The sequence below is a fragment of the Mastomys coucha genome, unplaced genomic scaffold (genome assembly GCF_008632895.1).
Source record: "Mastomys coucha isolate ucsf_1 unplaced genomic scaffold, UCSF_Mcou_1 pScaffold23, whole genome shotgun sequence".
NCBI classification, from domain to species: Eukaryota; Metazoa; Chordata; class Mammalia; order Rodentia; family Muridae; genus Mastomys; species Mastomys coucha.
The window spans coordinates 58895429-58912504 of NW_022196906.1; the positions used below are offsets into that span (position 1 = coordinate 58895429).

General features: G+C 48.4%; 1 protein-coding gene and 1 long non-coding RNA gene across 7 annotated transcripts in view; one reads left to right on the forward strand and one right to left on the reverse strand.

The window, feature by feature from the left end:
• Window positions 1-17076, forward strand: part of Megf11 (multiple EGF like domains 11) — a 325224-nt gene that overhangs the window by 48319 nt on the left and 259829 nt on the right. The gene's annotated exons all lie outside the window — the stretch shown is intronic.
• On the reverse strand, window positions 12142-13831 carry LOC116073876. The gene is made up of 2 exons (XR_004111953.1): window positions 13761-13831; window positions 12142-12285 (listed from the first exon to the last, which is right to left on the reverse strand). It is a non-coding gene; the product is annotated as an uncharacterized LOC116073876 (long non-coding RNA).

The following is a 17076-nucleotide window of genomic DNA, read 5'->3' on the forward strand; positions in this document are numbered from 1 at the left end:
AGGGATGGTGCTTATTTTATTAGACCTTCCCTCTCGGAGCCCTGAATGTTACAGTGTCCCGTCACCCTCTTATCCTGGACTTCCCAGCCCTCACGCTTGATCTCAGCCTCTTGTGTACCCACCATTCGTTATGAGTCTGTTCTCCCTTCCTCCTCTCTTCTGAGAACAACCTGAGGCTGGGCTCCCTCCCTGCAAGACCCAGGCGCTCTGGGTTGTGCACTGACTGAGGAAGAGGAGGTTACATGAGGAAGGAGGAAGGCTGTGTATCTAGGGCCTGGAGGAAGAGGTTTGTGAGAGATTGAGCAAATGGGCTTCGGGGAGAGGGAGAGGGAGAGGAGGGGTCCTCCTGAGATTGTGGGTGCTGAGTACCAGGCTGTGAGGATTGTATTCTGAGATGTCTCTGTGTTTCAGGAGTGTCCCTTAGAAACTCTTCCCTGACCCTAAGTGGCATGGAGGCTGCTTAGTCCTGACCTCACCCTTTCTGGGTGAGGTGTTTCCGGTACTAGGCAGCCAGATGGACTCAGGCTTGTGTTTGGAATTTCTGCTGCTATTCCAATGGCAGCTGCTCTAGTGGCTCCCAAAAGACTACAGGAAAACATAGAGATTTACATTGTGATTCACCATTGGAGCAAAATTACAGTTATGAAGTAGTCATGAAATACTTTTATGGTTGGGGTCACCACAACATGAGGAACTGTATTAAAGAGCCACAGCATCAGGAAGGTTGAGAAGTACTGTTCTAAAAGCAGCCTAATGTCACCTGAGACTCTAGGGGGCTTTGGACTAGAAACTAGAAAAGCATACTTTTCCACTCAGCTACTTCTGGGCACTTGGAAGACAGAGTCTTTATGTCTCAGGCCTAACCCCCATGCTGAAAGCTCTCTCCCGTCTGACCTTACTTCTTCCTATTAAAATTATAATCCTTTTAACATCTGGATGCCGGTAGAGATGGGGGTGAGCTACCACTCTCACAGATTTTTGCTGGCCAACTCAGAACTTGTCACTAATATCTTGGGGGCCTGGGACAAAGTGTGGCTGGAGGGTGACTCATAATAATAAGAGTGAGATCCCTAGATTCCTAAGGAAGGTGGGGACCTGGGACATACCAGCTCACTTCTCTCAGTAAGAGTCTCTGATTACCCCCTGGGAGACTGTCAAGGGAGGAAAGCCACGCCATGAGCCAGCAGGAGTCCATATAAAGTAAAATTTCAGAATAGTTTTTGGGTTCACAGAATGGGCTTTATTTAAAAAAAAATGCTGGCTCTATTGTATTTTTTTTGTAAGTATAAAATGTGAGGTTTTTTGTGGAAAATAGAAAAACCCAAAAATGTAAAACAGAATCAGTTGTTGTTCATTAGATTGAGTTTAGCTTAAGGCTGGCAAAGGGACATCAGAGGATGCCGGCTGCACTTACAGGTGCTGGTCGAAGGCACAGATCTCGGGAACCAACTTTCCTTCCAGGCTCATTTTTCACATATATTTACATATTCATAGTTGAGAATACTGTTGAATATGGATTTTGTGGTCTGTGTTTACACTTGAGCTCGTAGCTTGAAAACGTTTCCAATGTTCTTATAACTTTATGGAGAACATCATTTTTAATAGCAATATAATAGGTCATCTTGAATTTATCTTCCCATATCTGTGGGGTTTTACCATTGGTAGGTATTGAGATTCTTTCTAGTTTGGACTTCACTATAGGACACTTCTAGCATCTTTCTTTAAGAGGCATGCATGCAATTCAGTCAATAGAGTGCTTCCCTAGCAAGTACAAGACTCTGGGCTCTGTTCCCAGCATTACAGGAACTGGATGTGTTGGTGTACACCTGTAATCCCAGCACTTAGGAAGTAGAGGTTAGAGGATGAGGAGTTCAAGGTCATCCTCAGCTATATAGTAAGTTGGAGGCTAGCCTGGGCTAAATGAGACCCTGTCTCAATAGGGACTTTTTTTTTTTTTTTTGTGGAGGAGAGAAACAGTTTGAAGGAAGAAAGACTTACTTGGCTCACAGTCTCAGAGTTTCAGTTCTAGGTCTGCTGGCTTTGTTGTTCTGCCTGTGTGGTGATACAGGAACATCATAGTGGAAGTGGTGGGCAGAGCTGCTCCCTTCATGGCAGCCAGAATCAGAGAAAGAGAATGCCAGCATTGGGTACTCTCTCCTTCTTCTCCTTTTGCTCTGTTTGAGCACCCAACCTATTGGAGGGTGCCACTTCCAACCATGGGGGATCTTTTCTCCTTAGATTTTTTTCTGGAAACATTGTCACAGACACACTCAGAAACATGTTTCTAGTCTCCTAGGCAGGTCTCATGTCAATCAATCTGGATCACAGAGCAAGGAGGTGGCTCGGTTAGTGTAGTGCATGCCAAGCAAGCACAAGGAACTGAGTTCAATCCCCAGAACCCACGTGAAAATCAGGTGGGATGGTGTGTGCCTGTAACCCTAGCACTGGAGTGACAGAGAGAGGAGGATCCCAGGGCTCACAGGCCAGGCGGCCCAGCCAAGTTAGTGAGTTCCACCTTCACGACAAAGCAAGGTGGATGACTTGAGGAATGTCATCCTCAAAGTGAGGAGTGACACTTGGGGTTAATCTTTGGCCTCCATTAACACATTCACATGTGTGTACCTGTACACACATGTACACCCACATACATGGAAACATGTGTTCTTCCCCACAAGAAAAGATTACCCGTAATACTTTCATGTGTAGAGGCCTAGGGATCTGCGAAAGGCCTAGACCCTTAGCAAAACTAGATCTGAGTCTGGCGGTTAGATCCGTGGGGTAGGGTCCAGCCCAGCTGAACATCAGGCTGCACCCAAGGGGCCTTGGAAACCTGGGGTAGAGGGGACACAGGAATGATTCAAAGGCTTGAGGCGAGTGTACACAAGAAGATATCATGTGAGGCAGGGTCTGGTCTGGGGACAGGGCAGAGGAGGCTGGGGGACAGGAAGAATATTTTCAGTGATGGCGCCTACTCATTTTTCACTCCTGTTCATGAAAAAGTTTTGCTTTTGCAATTCCCTCCAATGTATGTAAATTTATTAATAAGGAATATCCATGCGCCACTTGCCAGTGCGCACTAAATATTTAATAAAATGACTTTTCTCCTGTTAGATCAGATCATACACTGAGGAGATTTAATTTTTCCCCGCATGCTCTGCAGCCCTCTGCTAACACCCCTCTGGAGAGTACCTGCCATAGGGTGGGAAGCTGAGTCCATCCAGCCTAGTGAGGGATGCTAGGGTCAAAGCTACCCGAAGGACATTCAGGTGGAGGGAAAGGAGCCCTAGGAGGGCTCAGAATGACTCCCTGAGAATCAATCTATTCTTGATTACTTAGTATTTTATCATGAGACTTGAAAGTCAGTATTCAGTATCATCAAGATGGCTCAGTCAGTAAAGGCACTTGCCATCAAGTCTGATGACCTCGACTGGGTTCCTCGGGGTTCCTACCCCCAAAGCTGACCTCTAATTCTCACATGTGCCTGCACCCCCCCCCCCACACACACACACAAAGTACATAAATAAATGTGGAAAAAAAGAAGTCAGCATTCAGTGACTCTCATGTATAAAGTTTAGACTTGCTGATGACATCAAGGCCGAGTGTGGGGTGAAATCCTAAAACCACTAGCCATCTCCTCTGGTGAGATGGGCAGGCGATGAAGTAATTGCATCCAAGGGAATCTGTGGTGGGGCTTCCAGCCTGGGCTCACTTTAAGACATACACACACATACCACATTTCACAAAGAAGCCAGTACCCCCTCCCTGCTGAGCATTTTGTCTGTGTTAAGAGACCATTTTTCTCTGCTTTTATCCAGAACGCTGTCAAGTTCAAATGGTGGGTAGTTTTCACACCCGTCAGAAGTCGTGGTTGGGTTTGATTAATCTGCAGCTGGAAAAAGTATTTTCATTATTTCTTGGTAAATGTAACTTGTTCTCCAGGCGGGGTTTCTTGGAACCCAGAGGCTTTGTTGTAACGAGGATCAGGGAGAATAAATTCAGAGGGTCCTTCTTAGAGGTGATGTTGAACCCCTACTAGGATGTGAGACTCTGTACTACCTACAGGACACAGTCAAGGACAAAGAAAGTCTGCTGGCCATGTAGATGTCAGTTGGAAACTTAAAAAAAATACCAACCCTGTGAGAGGCAGTGGCCCAAAAGGTGGAGAAATTTGCATCCAGTGGTCCTGGTGATGGTGGCTCTTCACCACAAAGCCTGGGATGGCCAGCTCAGGCTCTTGGGAGTCAGAGTTCTCACTCTGGCATTTACTGAAAATACCAAGAATCAAAGTAACCACCACCGCTGCTGTCATAAGCCTGTGACTCCACCCAGTTTGGGAATCTGAGGCAGGAGGATCTCGAGTTCATTGGTAGCCTGGGTTAGAGAATGACACCTTGTCTCAAGAGAAAATGTCGAAGGATGGCTGGGTTACACTGATTGAGACTTCTTAGTATGCAAGACTCTACCTCAATACCACAAAACAACACACACACACACACACACACACACACACAACCACAAAAACAATTTGAACAATCAAGAAGTACAGGGCAAATGTGCTAGAGATCTGGTATGTCTAAACCTTTCCATCCTCTTCTGTCCACTCCCCTTCTGTTCTCTCATCTCCCCTCCTCTGTCTTCCCATTTCCTTCCCTTTTTTTTTTTTTAACTGGGATGCCTTCCCTCAGTGAAGGTTCCTCTAAGAACCAGTTGTGGTCACATGTCTTGCACAAAGGGAACTGTATTGGTTCTGAAATGTCTGCATTTTTTTACTCAGGTACATAGCTTGTGGAACAAGACAATACTCATACCCATAAATGAATAATCTCCATATTTATTCCCCACATGCAAACTTAAACATCTTGTGAACCAGAACATCTTCTGGGTACCTCCCCGAGGTAAGGACTGGCCTCTGTAGTTTACAAGTCTCTTGTTTTAGTCTCAGGCCCTTTTTGACAGTGAGCTGAAACCCTCGGGGATCCACCCACAAGCATAGCAAGGGAATTAATGCTAGTGAGGCCATCCTCAGTCTCTGAGGATGACACTGGGGGATAGATACTCCCTTGTGTCATCTCCTGGGTGGACACTTCAAGGACCTCCCCTTGGGCACCAAGAATAACTGAGTCTAGTTTCCTACACCCAACTCAACAGTGTCCTTGCACTGACTCTGCCTCCTCATTTCCCTCTTCTCGTCTCATTTGCTCCAACCAAGGAACCAAAAACATACACTCACTTACGCATGCACATACTCACACATGTACACAGACACCTACCTACGGAAGCACATTGTTCTAGGCTCTGCTCTAGAGAGATCCAGGCCTGAGATACTCCACACTATCACTCACTTGGTGAGGCTTTCACTGACTCCTAAGATACCAAGTCCCTTTCATCTGCCCTTTAACATTGATTTCTTGGACTATATGATGGTTTTTATATGCTCGGCCCAGGGAGTGACCCTATTAGAAGGTGTGGCCCTGTTGGAGTAGGTGTGTCACTGTGGGTGTGGGCTTTAAGACCCTCATTATACTGGAAGCCAGTATTCTGCTAGCAGCCTTCAGATGAAGATGTAGAACTCTCAGCTCTGCCTCCACCATGCCTGCCTGGATGCTGCCATGCTCCCACCTTATGATACTGGACTGAACCTCTGAACCTGTAAGCCAGCCCCAATTGAATGTTGTCCTTATAAGAGTTGCCTTGGTCATGGTGTCTGTTCACAGCAGTAAACCCCTAACTAAGACAGACTATGACCAAAGGCCAAACTGGGTTCCCAACCAAATTTCTGTGTCCAGCTTCTAACTCCTCAAGTGCCTCAGACGCAGTGTCTTTAAGATTGTGGGTAAAGTGTCTTTAAGATTGTGAGTTTCTATGGCTAGTCTGCCATTGAGCAGCATCATACCATGGTTTCTGCCTCAGTTCCTGCCTCCAGGTTCCTGCTAGAGTTCCTGCCCTGACTTCCTTCAGTGATGGATCCTGATGTGGAAGTATAGGTCAAATAGACCCTTCCCTCCTCTTGGCCATGATGTTTTATCACAGCAATAGGAACCCTGACTAAGACAGGTAGCTCTTAGCCAGTGTGACTGCTGTCCTTATAACAGATGAGGGCAGATAGCCATCTCCAGGGTGAGGAGAGGGGCTTTGGGAGAAAGCACCTTAGGGTTTTAAATTTTTATTTATTTATTTTTTATTCTCAGCCTCCAGCTATGAGAGGAAATACATTTCTGAGATTTAAAACACTCAGTCCTGTGGAGTTTGTTCCAATAGCCCTAGGGGGTGAATGTAAATGCATAACAGCCAGTGCTCCCCCAGTTAAGTAATTATCTCAGTGGTGTTGACTCCTCCAGGCCTGGGCTCCCTGCGGCTGAGCTCTGCACTCACCTAGCTTGCATTTCTCGTTCTTTTGGTTGTTGGTTTTGAGACAGGCTGACCTCCAATGCAATAAACAGCAGAGGATGGCCTTGAGCCTCTGCTTCTCCTGGCTTTCCCTCGTGGATGCTGGGATTACAAGCACGAGCCATCCTGGATTAGGAGATGCTCTACTGCTGAGCTACATCCCTCTCTCTACTTGGTGTTAACAGTTTCTGGTGCTTAAATGGATCTTTGTTGCAGGAATCAATGAGTGAATGGAAGATGTGGAAGGTGTTTTTTGTTTGTTTGTTTGAGACAGGGTCTCATTATGTAGCCCCTGGCTGCCCTGAAACTCACTCTATAGACCAGGCTGGCCTCAAACTCACAGAGATCCACCTGCCTCTGCTTCCTAAGCACTGGTTCAAAGGCACACACTAATATACTTGGCTGTAGTGGGAGGTTTTGTAGTGGATTCGTGTCATCTGTGGACACAGAGTAGGGTCAGCCACATAACGAAATGACTTGGTCTTAGTAGAGACCCAGGAATGACAAGAGAACAAGGACAAGAGTACAGCTGTGGAGTCGAGTGGGTTTAGGGCTAAAGAACAGATGAGACACTGTATGATAGCTGAAGTACCCAATACATTCAGCACATTCCTGCCTCTGTCTCCTGGGTGTGTTAATGCATGCTATTAACAAATGGTACCCATTTGAGCAGAGGTGCACTTTCAGGGCTTAAGGCGACCAGGTACTGCTTAGTTTATTCCAGCAATATTTCCAAGTTTAGGGGAGACTGGGATGTTTGGGGTTGTTCTTGATAGTGTCTTGGTGATCACCCATGGGGCAGTACCTCTGGCTGAAGAGCAGTTTCTTGGCCATTAGCAGGAGAGGTGTGGTGGATGTGTTTCTGTGCCTTCCTTCCCACTGGCTGGCCTTGTTCCTCTTGCTCCAATGGCAGTCACATTACAGGGCTTTTAGCAAGTAGCATATACTTTTAAAAATTTTAAATTAAAAAATCAGCATACAAGGTATTAGATACCATTATGGCATTTTGTTCCCTCCTATAAAATATATTTTCGCCAGCATTATTTTGTTTGATTTTCTCATGTCACACTGTGACCATCCTTCCCACTTGAAGGACAGGAAACTGAAGCTGACCGAGGTTGTGGGACCTGTGTTATGTGGCATAGCTGGCCGGTTAGGAGGGTAGGATTTGCTCCCAGGCTTTCTGACTCCATGCTTCCCACTCGGCTACCCAAACACTATTCTGCCAGGTGGCACAGGTGGGTATCAGAGCTTGGAGCCCCTAGATGCCGAGGGAGGCAGGATAGTACAGTGCAAGGGGTCTCACACAGGCGCCTGAGGATTTTACCTGCTGGCTAATGGTTTTAGGGGAGTCCCTCGTCTCAGACAATATTGTTCTTTCTGGCGTTCAGGGAAGTTTGCCTGGTATGGGGCACAGTAGAGGTGTGAACCCCAGGCTGGAGGCAACCCCAGCCCTGCTGCTTTCTAGCTATGACTTTGGGCAAAGGGTATAGCCTTTCTGACCGTAGTTCATTTCATCTGTATGTTGGCATGACTGTGCAACCCTTGTCTGGGACTCATGGTGAATGACTTCACGCTTTGGTCAGATGATGCCATCAGCACTGGCTCAGCTGCCCCTAACAGGTCTTCCTGTTAAGGTAAAAGCTCAGAGGGTTGTGGCTTAGCTGTGATATTTCTTTTCTACTGTGCTTGAACCCCTGGGCTTGATTCCCAGTGCCTCAAGAAACCCAGGTTGTAGTGATTCACCTGCAATCACAGCATGGGGGGTGGGGGAAGCAGAAGTTCCAAGGTCGTCCTTACTGCATAGTAAGTTTCAGACTAGCCCAGGCCACATGAGACTCTGTCTCAAAAGGAGGTTGGGTGGGGGAACTAGAGAGATGGTTTAGCAATTAAAAACACTGGCTGCTCTTGCAGACAACCCGAATTTGGTTCCCAGCATCCTCATGGCAGCTCACCACTGTCTATAATTCAAGTTCCAGAGTATCCAATGCTCTCTTCTGGCCTCCATAGGTACCAAGCACAAATGTGGTACATAGATCTACATACACTCACACATGTAAAATAAAGATACATATTAAAAAAGAAGAAAAAAGGTAGGATTCCAGCTGGGTTCCAGCCATTTCCATCTTTTTGTCTAGATATGTCATACTCCATGTTGTCCTATACTTGGGGGTACAGGGTCAACAGTATTGGGCAGCTGGCTTAGATAAAGCCATCTTGATACTTGGGACTCTCTTGGTCACTTCAGTTCCTCACTCCCAGGTCTCATCTCCATTTTTTGCTCCCTATGGCCTTTGGTCCCATGGTGCTCCATGCCTACTGGCTCTAAACACCACAGCCCCTCAGGGTCCAGGCCTCTTAGGTGATTGGTTCATCAGAGGCTTTTCTTCTCTGAGGACAGTTCTCTCCCTGGTGGCACCTGTCTCCCTTCAAAGCATGTGTGAAGATTTTGGATGAGAGCAAAGAGTCGTGGTGACCTTCAAAGTCAGGGAGCCTGTGGTGAAGGTTTGGCCTTGAGAGTGTCGAAGATCAAGGATGCGCCCATTCTGAACAGCGGGCTACCTCTAGCATGGTCTACAGAACAGCATTCTCTTTGGCTTCTGGGGGAGCAGTCAACACAATGAGTCTGAGCCTTATTCTGGGCACCCTCTATCTTTCCTAGCCTGGATTTGGGGGAGGAACCTGTTGTTCCTTGTCTATGAAACCAAGCCTCATCCCTGACAGGCCCTCTGAGGCTACAACTAAAACCTGGTGTTAGGGTAGAATCCAATTGCAGCAGCAGGGACAATAAAAAATGCCAATTTATTTTATCTCAGCTGCTTGGAGTTGAAGGTCTTTTTTTTTTTCAATTGAAAATGCAAATTTATGCAAATCACATGAAAATCAGACTCTTTCCTGGATGAATAGACAGGAGACCAAAGCTGTAGGTAGTGTGCCCAGGGCCTGGCATGGTGCTGGTAGTCGGTGTGCTGTGAAATGTGAGTGGGTGAACAGGATCGTCAGGATGGTGCCCTATGCTTCAGAGTGGGCTGGATTGTGGGGTCATCTGGAGTGCCCCCCCTGGAGGACGTGGTGGCCAGAATCAGTGACATTCAAACATTCTGAGAGGGGCTAACTCAGAGTAACTCAGAACCCTTCCTCCCTACTACCACCCTTCCTACCTTCTAGGGACTTCTGTTGATCTGGCTTCTGACATTCTGGGCAAGGGTCTTTGGAATCCCCTGACCCTTAGATTCTCTTCCTGGGTCACAGAGGACTCAATTTTGTTCTCACCTGTCCCTATTGGCCATCTTGCCTTGAATGTGTCTTTTAGAGTCCTTTACAAAACCTGTGCTTAGTGTCTACCCTAAATATTTCTTGCTGCTAGAGTCCATGCCACTGTGTTACACCCTCAAGGGACACATGTGACAGAGGCCTGTGACTATAGACTCGTGTCTCCCAGAGCGCCTAAGACCCTGGAGACTCATGTTCTAGAAACCTGTGGGGCTTCAGCGACTTTGAGAGCAGCTCAGTGAAGAACTACTTAACCTGGCAGGTTATGGGACTTCTCCTTCTTCCAGACTCCTTGGAGTGATAAAGTTGTGGTAGAGGTGATAAAGCACCTCTACTAAGTGGAGGTGCTTTCCATGTATGCGTCCTTTGACCCTCTCATGCCCTTTGACCCTCTCGACAGCCCTGTGAGCAGGGGCCAGTTCCCACCTTTTCATGTGGAAACCAGGGCTCAAAGACTTGAGGTTTTTGCCTGAAATCACTCCGCAGCAACAGCTAAATTGGAATCACCGTTTGCCTGGCACAGGAGGCCTCAGTTCTTGCTACCCCTCCCCGAATTCTTCCTTAGGCTGGTACAATAGAACTGGGAAAGGGAAGGGCTTTGGGTCTGAGGCTACTGCTTATTCTGTTTGTCAGCTTCAGCCCCAGCCTTCCTGGGCTTCAGCTCTGCACAGTGGGACTGACAGTGCAGCCCCTCCCAAAGTGAGTCCAGTGCTGTCAACCACACAGGGCAGGGCCCTGTCCATGTTAGCAATAGCTGCTAGGCATCTCCCTGTTCATGCCCTCGGCCTCCAGTCCCCATCCCCCATCGGCCATCCTTCTGCCTCCAGCCCCCAGCTCCCAGCCGCCAGCCCCCAGCCACCTCCCCATCCCAGCACACAGAGGGATTTTGAAACATGGGTGTTCTTGTTTCTTGTCTGCACTGCTCCAGGACTCAGTTTAATGCTCTGCACCCCACGGAAGGCAAGTGGGATCTCCCTGGGAGAACAGGGCAGCAATTAGGTTAAATAATTAAAATAACTTTTAATTTTTAAATAATTCTAATTTGCATTTGTGCAATTTACCCTCTCCCCTCCCCCCCTCCTGGCTTCCTCCAGTCATTTGCTTATTTAGTTAATGCTCCTGTTTTCCTTCCCCTGCTGGATAACCCATTTGCTCTGAATGGCTGTGGGCCAGCTCCACCCACAATAGCCACAGATTGTAGGGCAAATCTGCTGACTGGAGACATGTGAAAGGCAGCCTCCTTGTAGAAGGAAGATAAAGGAAATGTGCAATTCCTGTCTGATTGCCCATAAGGGTGTCCACCTGGGGCTGCTTGGACCAAGGTGGGACCTGCTCTCTGGGTGCATGGAGACCTGCTAGGCTGTGGGGTGGAAGGAAGAATAGGACCTGCAACTGTGTCTGACAGCCCAGCTCTGTTCTTAGGGAAGGGCCTGGGAGCATCAAGTTCTCTTCAGGCCCCGTGGCTCTCTCAGCACAGGTGTGAGGGAGGCTCAAATGAAGGTGTCTCTGGGATCTTCACTTTGTAGATGTGGAGCCCAGGGTGAAGAGAGGCTGAGCTTAGAACTCTTGCCTACCTAGGTCCAGATACTGAACCATAGTATGTGTGAGTGTGTGTGTGTGTGTGTGTGTGTGTGTGTGTGTGTGTGTGTGTGTGAGAGAGAGAGAGAGAGAGAGACAGACAGACAGACAGACAGACAGACAGACAGACAGACAGAACATGGACTTGCATATGTGTATCCTGTGTGTGATGAAGTAACCTGGCCCTAGAGGTCTGGTTGGTCATGGAGATAAGGAGAGGAGAAAGGGATTCAGGGCTGCTGTGGACAAAGGCTTGGGCAGCCCTGTCCCTAGATTTTGATCGCTCTCGAGAAATGTATCTTTTCCCACGGCAAAGTCCTTTGTAACCTCTGTGTTGGAATGGTCTCAAAGCAATATGTTTTAGGATCTGGAATTGGAAGGGAAGAAAACCAAACATTTATTAACTGCTTTCTATGTTCTGTTGCTTTCATACAGTTCATCTTATCTCGTCCTCCCATGTACCTCATGAACTAGCTAGTAATTAATGCATCTGCTCGGCACGGAAACAGGCTCAGAGAGGTTAAGCAACTCAACTGTTTGCAGCTAGTAGGTGCTGGAGCTGGGATTAAAATGTAGATAGACTGAGCGTGAGGATGTAGCTCAGTCCGTACAGTGCTTGCCCAACATGCACCTAAGCCCTGGGTCCCATCCTCAGCACTGCATAAGCCAGGAGTGATGGTCAAGGCCTGCAATCCTGAGGCAAGAGGACCACAAGTTCAAGACCTTTGTGGGCTACAGAGTGAGTTCAAGGCGGGCCTAGAGAACTTAGGAGAGACCCTGCCTGACAATCAATGGTAGGGGGTTGGTGTTTAGCTCAGTAGCATGCCCAGCATGTGGGAGGCCTTAAGTTCAATCTCAAGTAAAACATACACACACACACACACACACACACACACACACACACACAGTACATGGGATTTATTTCAAAGCAGCTGCAATATTCCATTTAAGTCCTGGCTCTGTGACCTTGGGCAGGTTTCTCAGCTTCTCTGTGTTCCAGTTTTCTTTTCTATAAGAGTGCTAGTCATGCCTAGCATAGCTGCCAACCTGAGAAAGAAAAAGTTCTGTCAACTGCATCGGTTAATGTAATTAGCACTGGAGACTGAGTTTCCATGGGAGTGGGTGTAGGCTCAGCATGGGTAGAGGGCCTAGGGTGTGGAGGACCAAAGCGACTGCATCATGGGTGTTCTGGCAATGAAGCAGGAGTTTATCAGTGACTATATTTATGTATCAGGGGCCAGGTCCTTCCTTAGGGGCTATTTTCCACAGCCTATGTAACGGGTCTATCCCCTGCCTCTGACCTGCTGTTTGGGAACTGCCATGATGACCTCGAAGCCCTTTGAGAAAAAGGCCAACTTCTTCAGCATGAGGTCTTTGCTGAGGACTTTGGCAGAGGACAGAGGCAGATGCATGCAGTGTGCTCAACCTCTCGGCAGAGGCTGCGCAGAGGGACAGAAGCCATTGCGGGCTGCCCAGGTGCTGGCTCTTCCTCTGAGAGGTCTGTGTGGTGAGGTTCTCTTGCCCTGTGACGTCTTCGAGAGCCTTTGTGAAGACTGAGATACTCTGAGCGCTGCCAGGGAGCAACCACACAGCCTGGTCTATGTGTGCCATTCATTTCTACTGGGCTTTGGTGTAGGCAGAGCCAAACTGTGTGAAGGTAGGTCCTCAGGGCTCTGCCACTCCCAGGCAGCTGCCAAGGAGGTCCTGACAGGCCAGGGACTGTTACTGGTGGTGGTGGTGTCTAGGAAGAGAAATGGTGAAATGCCAACTGGTGTGCAAAGGACAGAGGAGAGACCATGGAGGCTGCAGCCATCAGGTGTGCATGGGACTTTCTGGGACCTCTGTCCTGTTGGTGCCTAGCTAGATCGGATGCTCAAACTTTTGGATCTTGAAGCTCTGCATCTGTAATTTCTGGACCTGACAAGGACAGAGTCCTGCTATTGTAAAAATTGAGCAAATAGGGACACCTCATAAAAATACCAAGGAGCAAAGGAATGGCCATTAAGCCTAAAGACAGAGCTTCAGAAGAGTTTACCGAGCAAACATCAGTCCCCAGGAGATGCCCTAATTGTGGGGAGTAATGCCAGGTTCCAGGAAATGTCCCTGGGAGGGTGGATCCCCCCCACTCCTCCTATGTGCAATCAGTATCTCTCCCTCACCTGGGGCATAAAGGTCAATGAGAACAAAAGGCAATGGGCTTCACCAATGAGAGATAACCAACTCATGCTGTAAACCTATGTATTGAAAGGTATAAAAAGTGTATGTGATTTTGTTCCTGGTCGTTGCCTTTGCTCTGAATGCAGGACAACCCCAGTATACTGGCAATAATAAACCTCATGTAATTTACAGCGATCTCCTGTTTCTTCGAGAGTGGGGGACCCACGCCGGAATCTAACACTATCAGCTGTTGGCTGCTGCTGCTAATGGGGAGTCTGACCCATGGGAGTCTGTCTGTCTTGCCTAACAGTCCACTGCTATCCTCCTTCTTTAGTGAGCCGTCCTCCTACCCCCCAAATCCTTACCTTGCTAGGAGTGGGGATCCCAGGCAGTATATGCCTCCCATGATAGGAATTCTGGCTACATCCAAACTGTCCTGCGGTATGCATCTTTCTATTCCCACAGAGTTTGGGAGAGAAGGCCAGAAAGGAAGTGACTGGGCCCAAACACAGCGGTGTTACTGTGGAAAAAAGGCCCTATAGCACGCTGTTTGCTTTGAAAGCGGGGTTGAAACTCAGCCTTGAGATACAGGGGAACTCCCCCAGCAGCCGGAAGTCCTGTAGGAGAGAGGTTCAGGCTTCTTTGCAGAGCTGTAGGTTGCCGGGGAGGGTTGGGAATGAGCCACTGTCCTGAAATCTTAGAGGCCTCTGTATCAATTTCCTCGTGGGAGGTTCTCTAAACATCCTGTCAGCAAACCAGTATTCATGGGGCAGCTCTTGTGTCCTGGGAACTGTGCGGTATTGCCACAGACAGACAGAGGAGGCCTCCAGAGCTGTGGAAGAGAGCCTGGGTGGAGAACTCTGAGCTCATGAGTGGACGGTGCCCGACTGCAATTTGGGTCGAAGGAAGGGGAGAGAACTTGAGTCCCAGAGTGTATGGGGGTCTGTCAGGGGAGCCCCCAGGATCCAGAGTGTATGGGGGTCTGTCAGGGGAGCCCCTAGGACCCAGAGTGTATGGGGGTCTGTCAGGGGAGCCCCCAGGACCCAGAGTGTATAGTGGTCTGTCAGGGGAGCCCCCAGGACCCAGAGTGTATGGGGGTCTGTCAGGGGAGCCCTCAGGACTCAGAGTGTATGGGGGTCTGTCAGGGGAGCCCCCAGGACTCAGAGTGTATGGGGGTCTGTCAGGGGAGCCCTCAGGAAGGGATATCTGGGCTGGAAGATGTGAAGGAGATCATCAACCAAGAAGGGGAACTACAAACAGATCCTGTGTGTGTGTGTGTGTGTGTGTGTGTGTGTGTGTGTGTGTGTGTGTAGAGATGAGAGGCATGGGAACTAAGTGGTTAGGATAAAGGGAGGGCCTAAGGCATAGCCTGACTTGTGGTCTCTGCCCCCTTCTATGCAGAAGAGTTTACAGGAGTAGGTGAGGTCATTTTGGGTAGGGGAGAGAGTCAGGGTGGGAGGTGATAGGGACCTAGCAGATCTAGTTTGATGAGATCACCTTGCTTTGTGGAGGGGTTTAAGTGAGGACTTCCAGTGGGAACCTAGGCCTGGGTGGCCTGGGCTAGATCATGGCCTCTATGTAAGACAGAGTGATGGAAAGGATGTGGGTAAGCCAAGGTGGAAATGGGCATCCTTGGTAGGGACAGGTGGGGCCACAGAGACTTTTCTGAGGCACACCAGTGTGTACACATTTGAAGTCTAGAGCTTGGCGAAGGGTAACATATCCCAGGACAATCGTGCTGTAACCCACTGCCCCTAAGTTTCCCTTGCCCACCCTCCTGCTCCCCACCCCCACAGCCTGGCAGCCATCGTTCTGCTCTGTGTCTTTATGGATTGGGATGTGTTGCGGAGGTTTCTAGAAGAAGGGGAAGCATATATGATTAATGTATGTTTTCTTCTCTCGGCCTGTCTTCTTTCACGAAGCATAATTATTTTGAGATCCGTGAGTAGAGGACATGCAAACTCTTATCTTAACCCTGTAAGTCCTGTGGAGGTCAAAGTCAGGTCCACAGGCAGCAGTGTCTGTACAGACTTTTGCACAAAGAGGTTCGGGGCAGGTAAAGTGCTTGCCCAGCGAGCCTAAGGTGCTGGGTTCGGTCCCCAGCACTGTATAAATGGGCCCAGTGGCATACACCTAAAACCTCAGCACTTGGGAGGTGCAGAAGAATCAGAAGTTCCAGGCTAACCTAGGCTACCAAGTTCAAGGTCAGCTTGGGCTACAGGATATCCTGTCTCAACATACAAAAAAGTAGAGCCTTCACTCTGGTCATCTGCACAGTGACAAGAGTGTCACGTGATCTGAATGCACCAGGGCAGTTAAGTTAGACAGTCTGGATGAGCTAGCTCTCTGAGACTGCAGCTTTCGGTTTGCATCTTTCTTCACCAGTGAGAGTCAGGTGTGGGGAGAGGAGCTGAGTGGATCCCATTCGACAGTTTATCATCATGATACAGCTTCACTTTTTTGCCTTGTGTATATTCTCATGCCCCTGTCCTCAGTCTCATACGTGGCCACTCTGATGAGTGTGGAATTTGTTGCAAAAATACAAAAGTTCTGAATATTATTCTGTGTGCTTCTGCCTTTTAAATTTACACACATTGTTTTTTGTTTGTTTGTTTGTTTGTTTTGAGACAGTTTCTCTATCTAGCCCTTGTTGTCCTGGAACTCACATTGTACACCATGCTGGCCTTGAACTCAACAATTCACCTGCCCCTGGGATTAAAGGCATGTGCTGCCACTGCCTGGCTTAATTTACACACACTTTATGGTGCTTCAAATTTCCCACGCCCAACTTTTCCCAACAGCATCTTGCTTTGCCCGCATCTTCCCGAGGCTGGGTAGTCCCCAGTGTAAGAGGTCCCATTTTCTGTTACTCATCTCATCCTGACAGGCTAGGACCATCAACAAGACTTCCAGCTTGCCTCCACTACAAACAGCTTTGTCCCTGAAGGCCAAGTTTGTGCCTCCCTTGTGGTCACAGACTAAATGACCCCAGCCCCCTCCAGCTGTGACTGCTTTTGCAAAAGAAAGACCGTGGTGAGTTGTGAAGCCTCTGTGCTGTCAGACAGGAGATCTGAACAGTTATGTTTTCCTTTGAGTTAAGTTTGTGGCTGACACCGCAAAGGGGCTTCGATCCTTTGATTGGCAGAGTCCCTGAGCCCTTGGCAGTCCCCCTGAGTGCCTGAAGTTTTTTACCTTGTGAATAATACAGCAGCTGCTCCAGGGAGCTGAAGGTTGCACTGGTCTGCAGGCCTGTTTTAAAATCCCAATTCTGCCAACTCCTCAGATGGGAGTGACAGTTCCTGCTCCCATGTAATCATTTATAGATCAGGTAATGATTTCCCCCTTGGTGTAATGACAGCGCTATTCTTGGGGGAGCTGGTCAGCTTGTCAAATTCTGCTGATGCTCCCTTCAGTGTGGGCAGGAAGGGGCAAAAGCAGTGGCTCTGTTTGCTATCTCTCTTCATTTCTGGTAGCAAAAGTCACTTCTTTCAGAGGACTCTTGCCTTGTGACAGGGACATGAGGGCTGGCAGATTCTATCTACCTTTGGTTCTGAGGTCACTGGAAGGCAGTCTCTCTCTCTCTCTCTCTCTCTCTCTCTCCTCCTCCTCCTCTTCCTCCTCTTCCTCCTCCTCCTATTCTTCTTCTTCTTCTTCTTCTTCTTCTTCTTCTTCTTCTTCTTC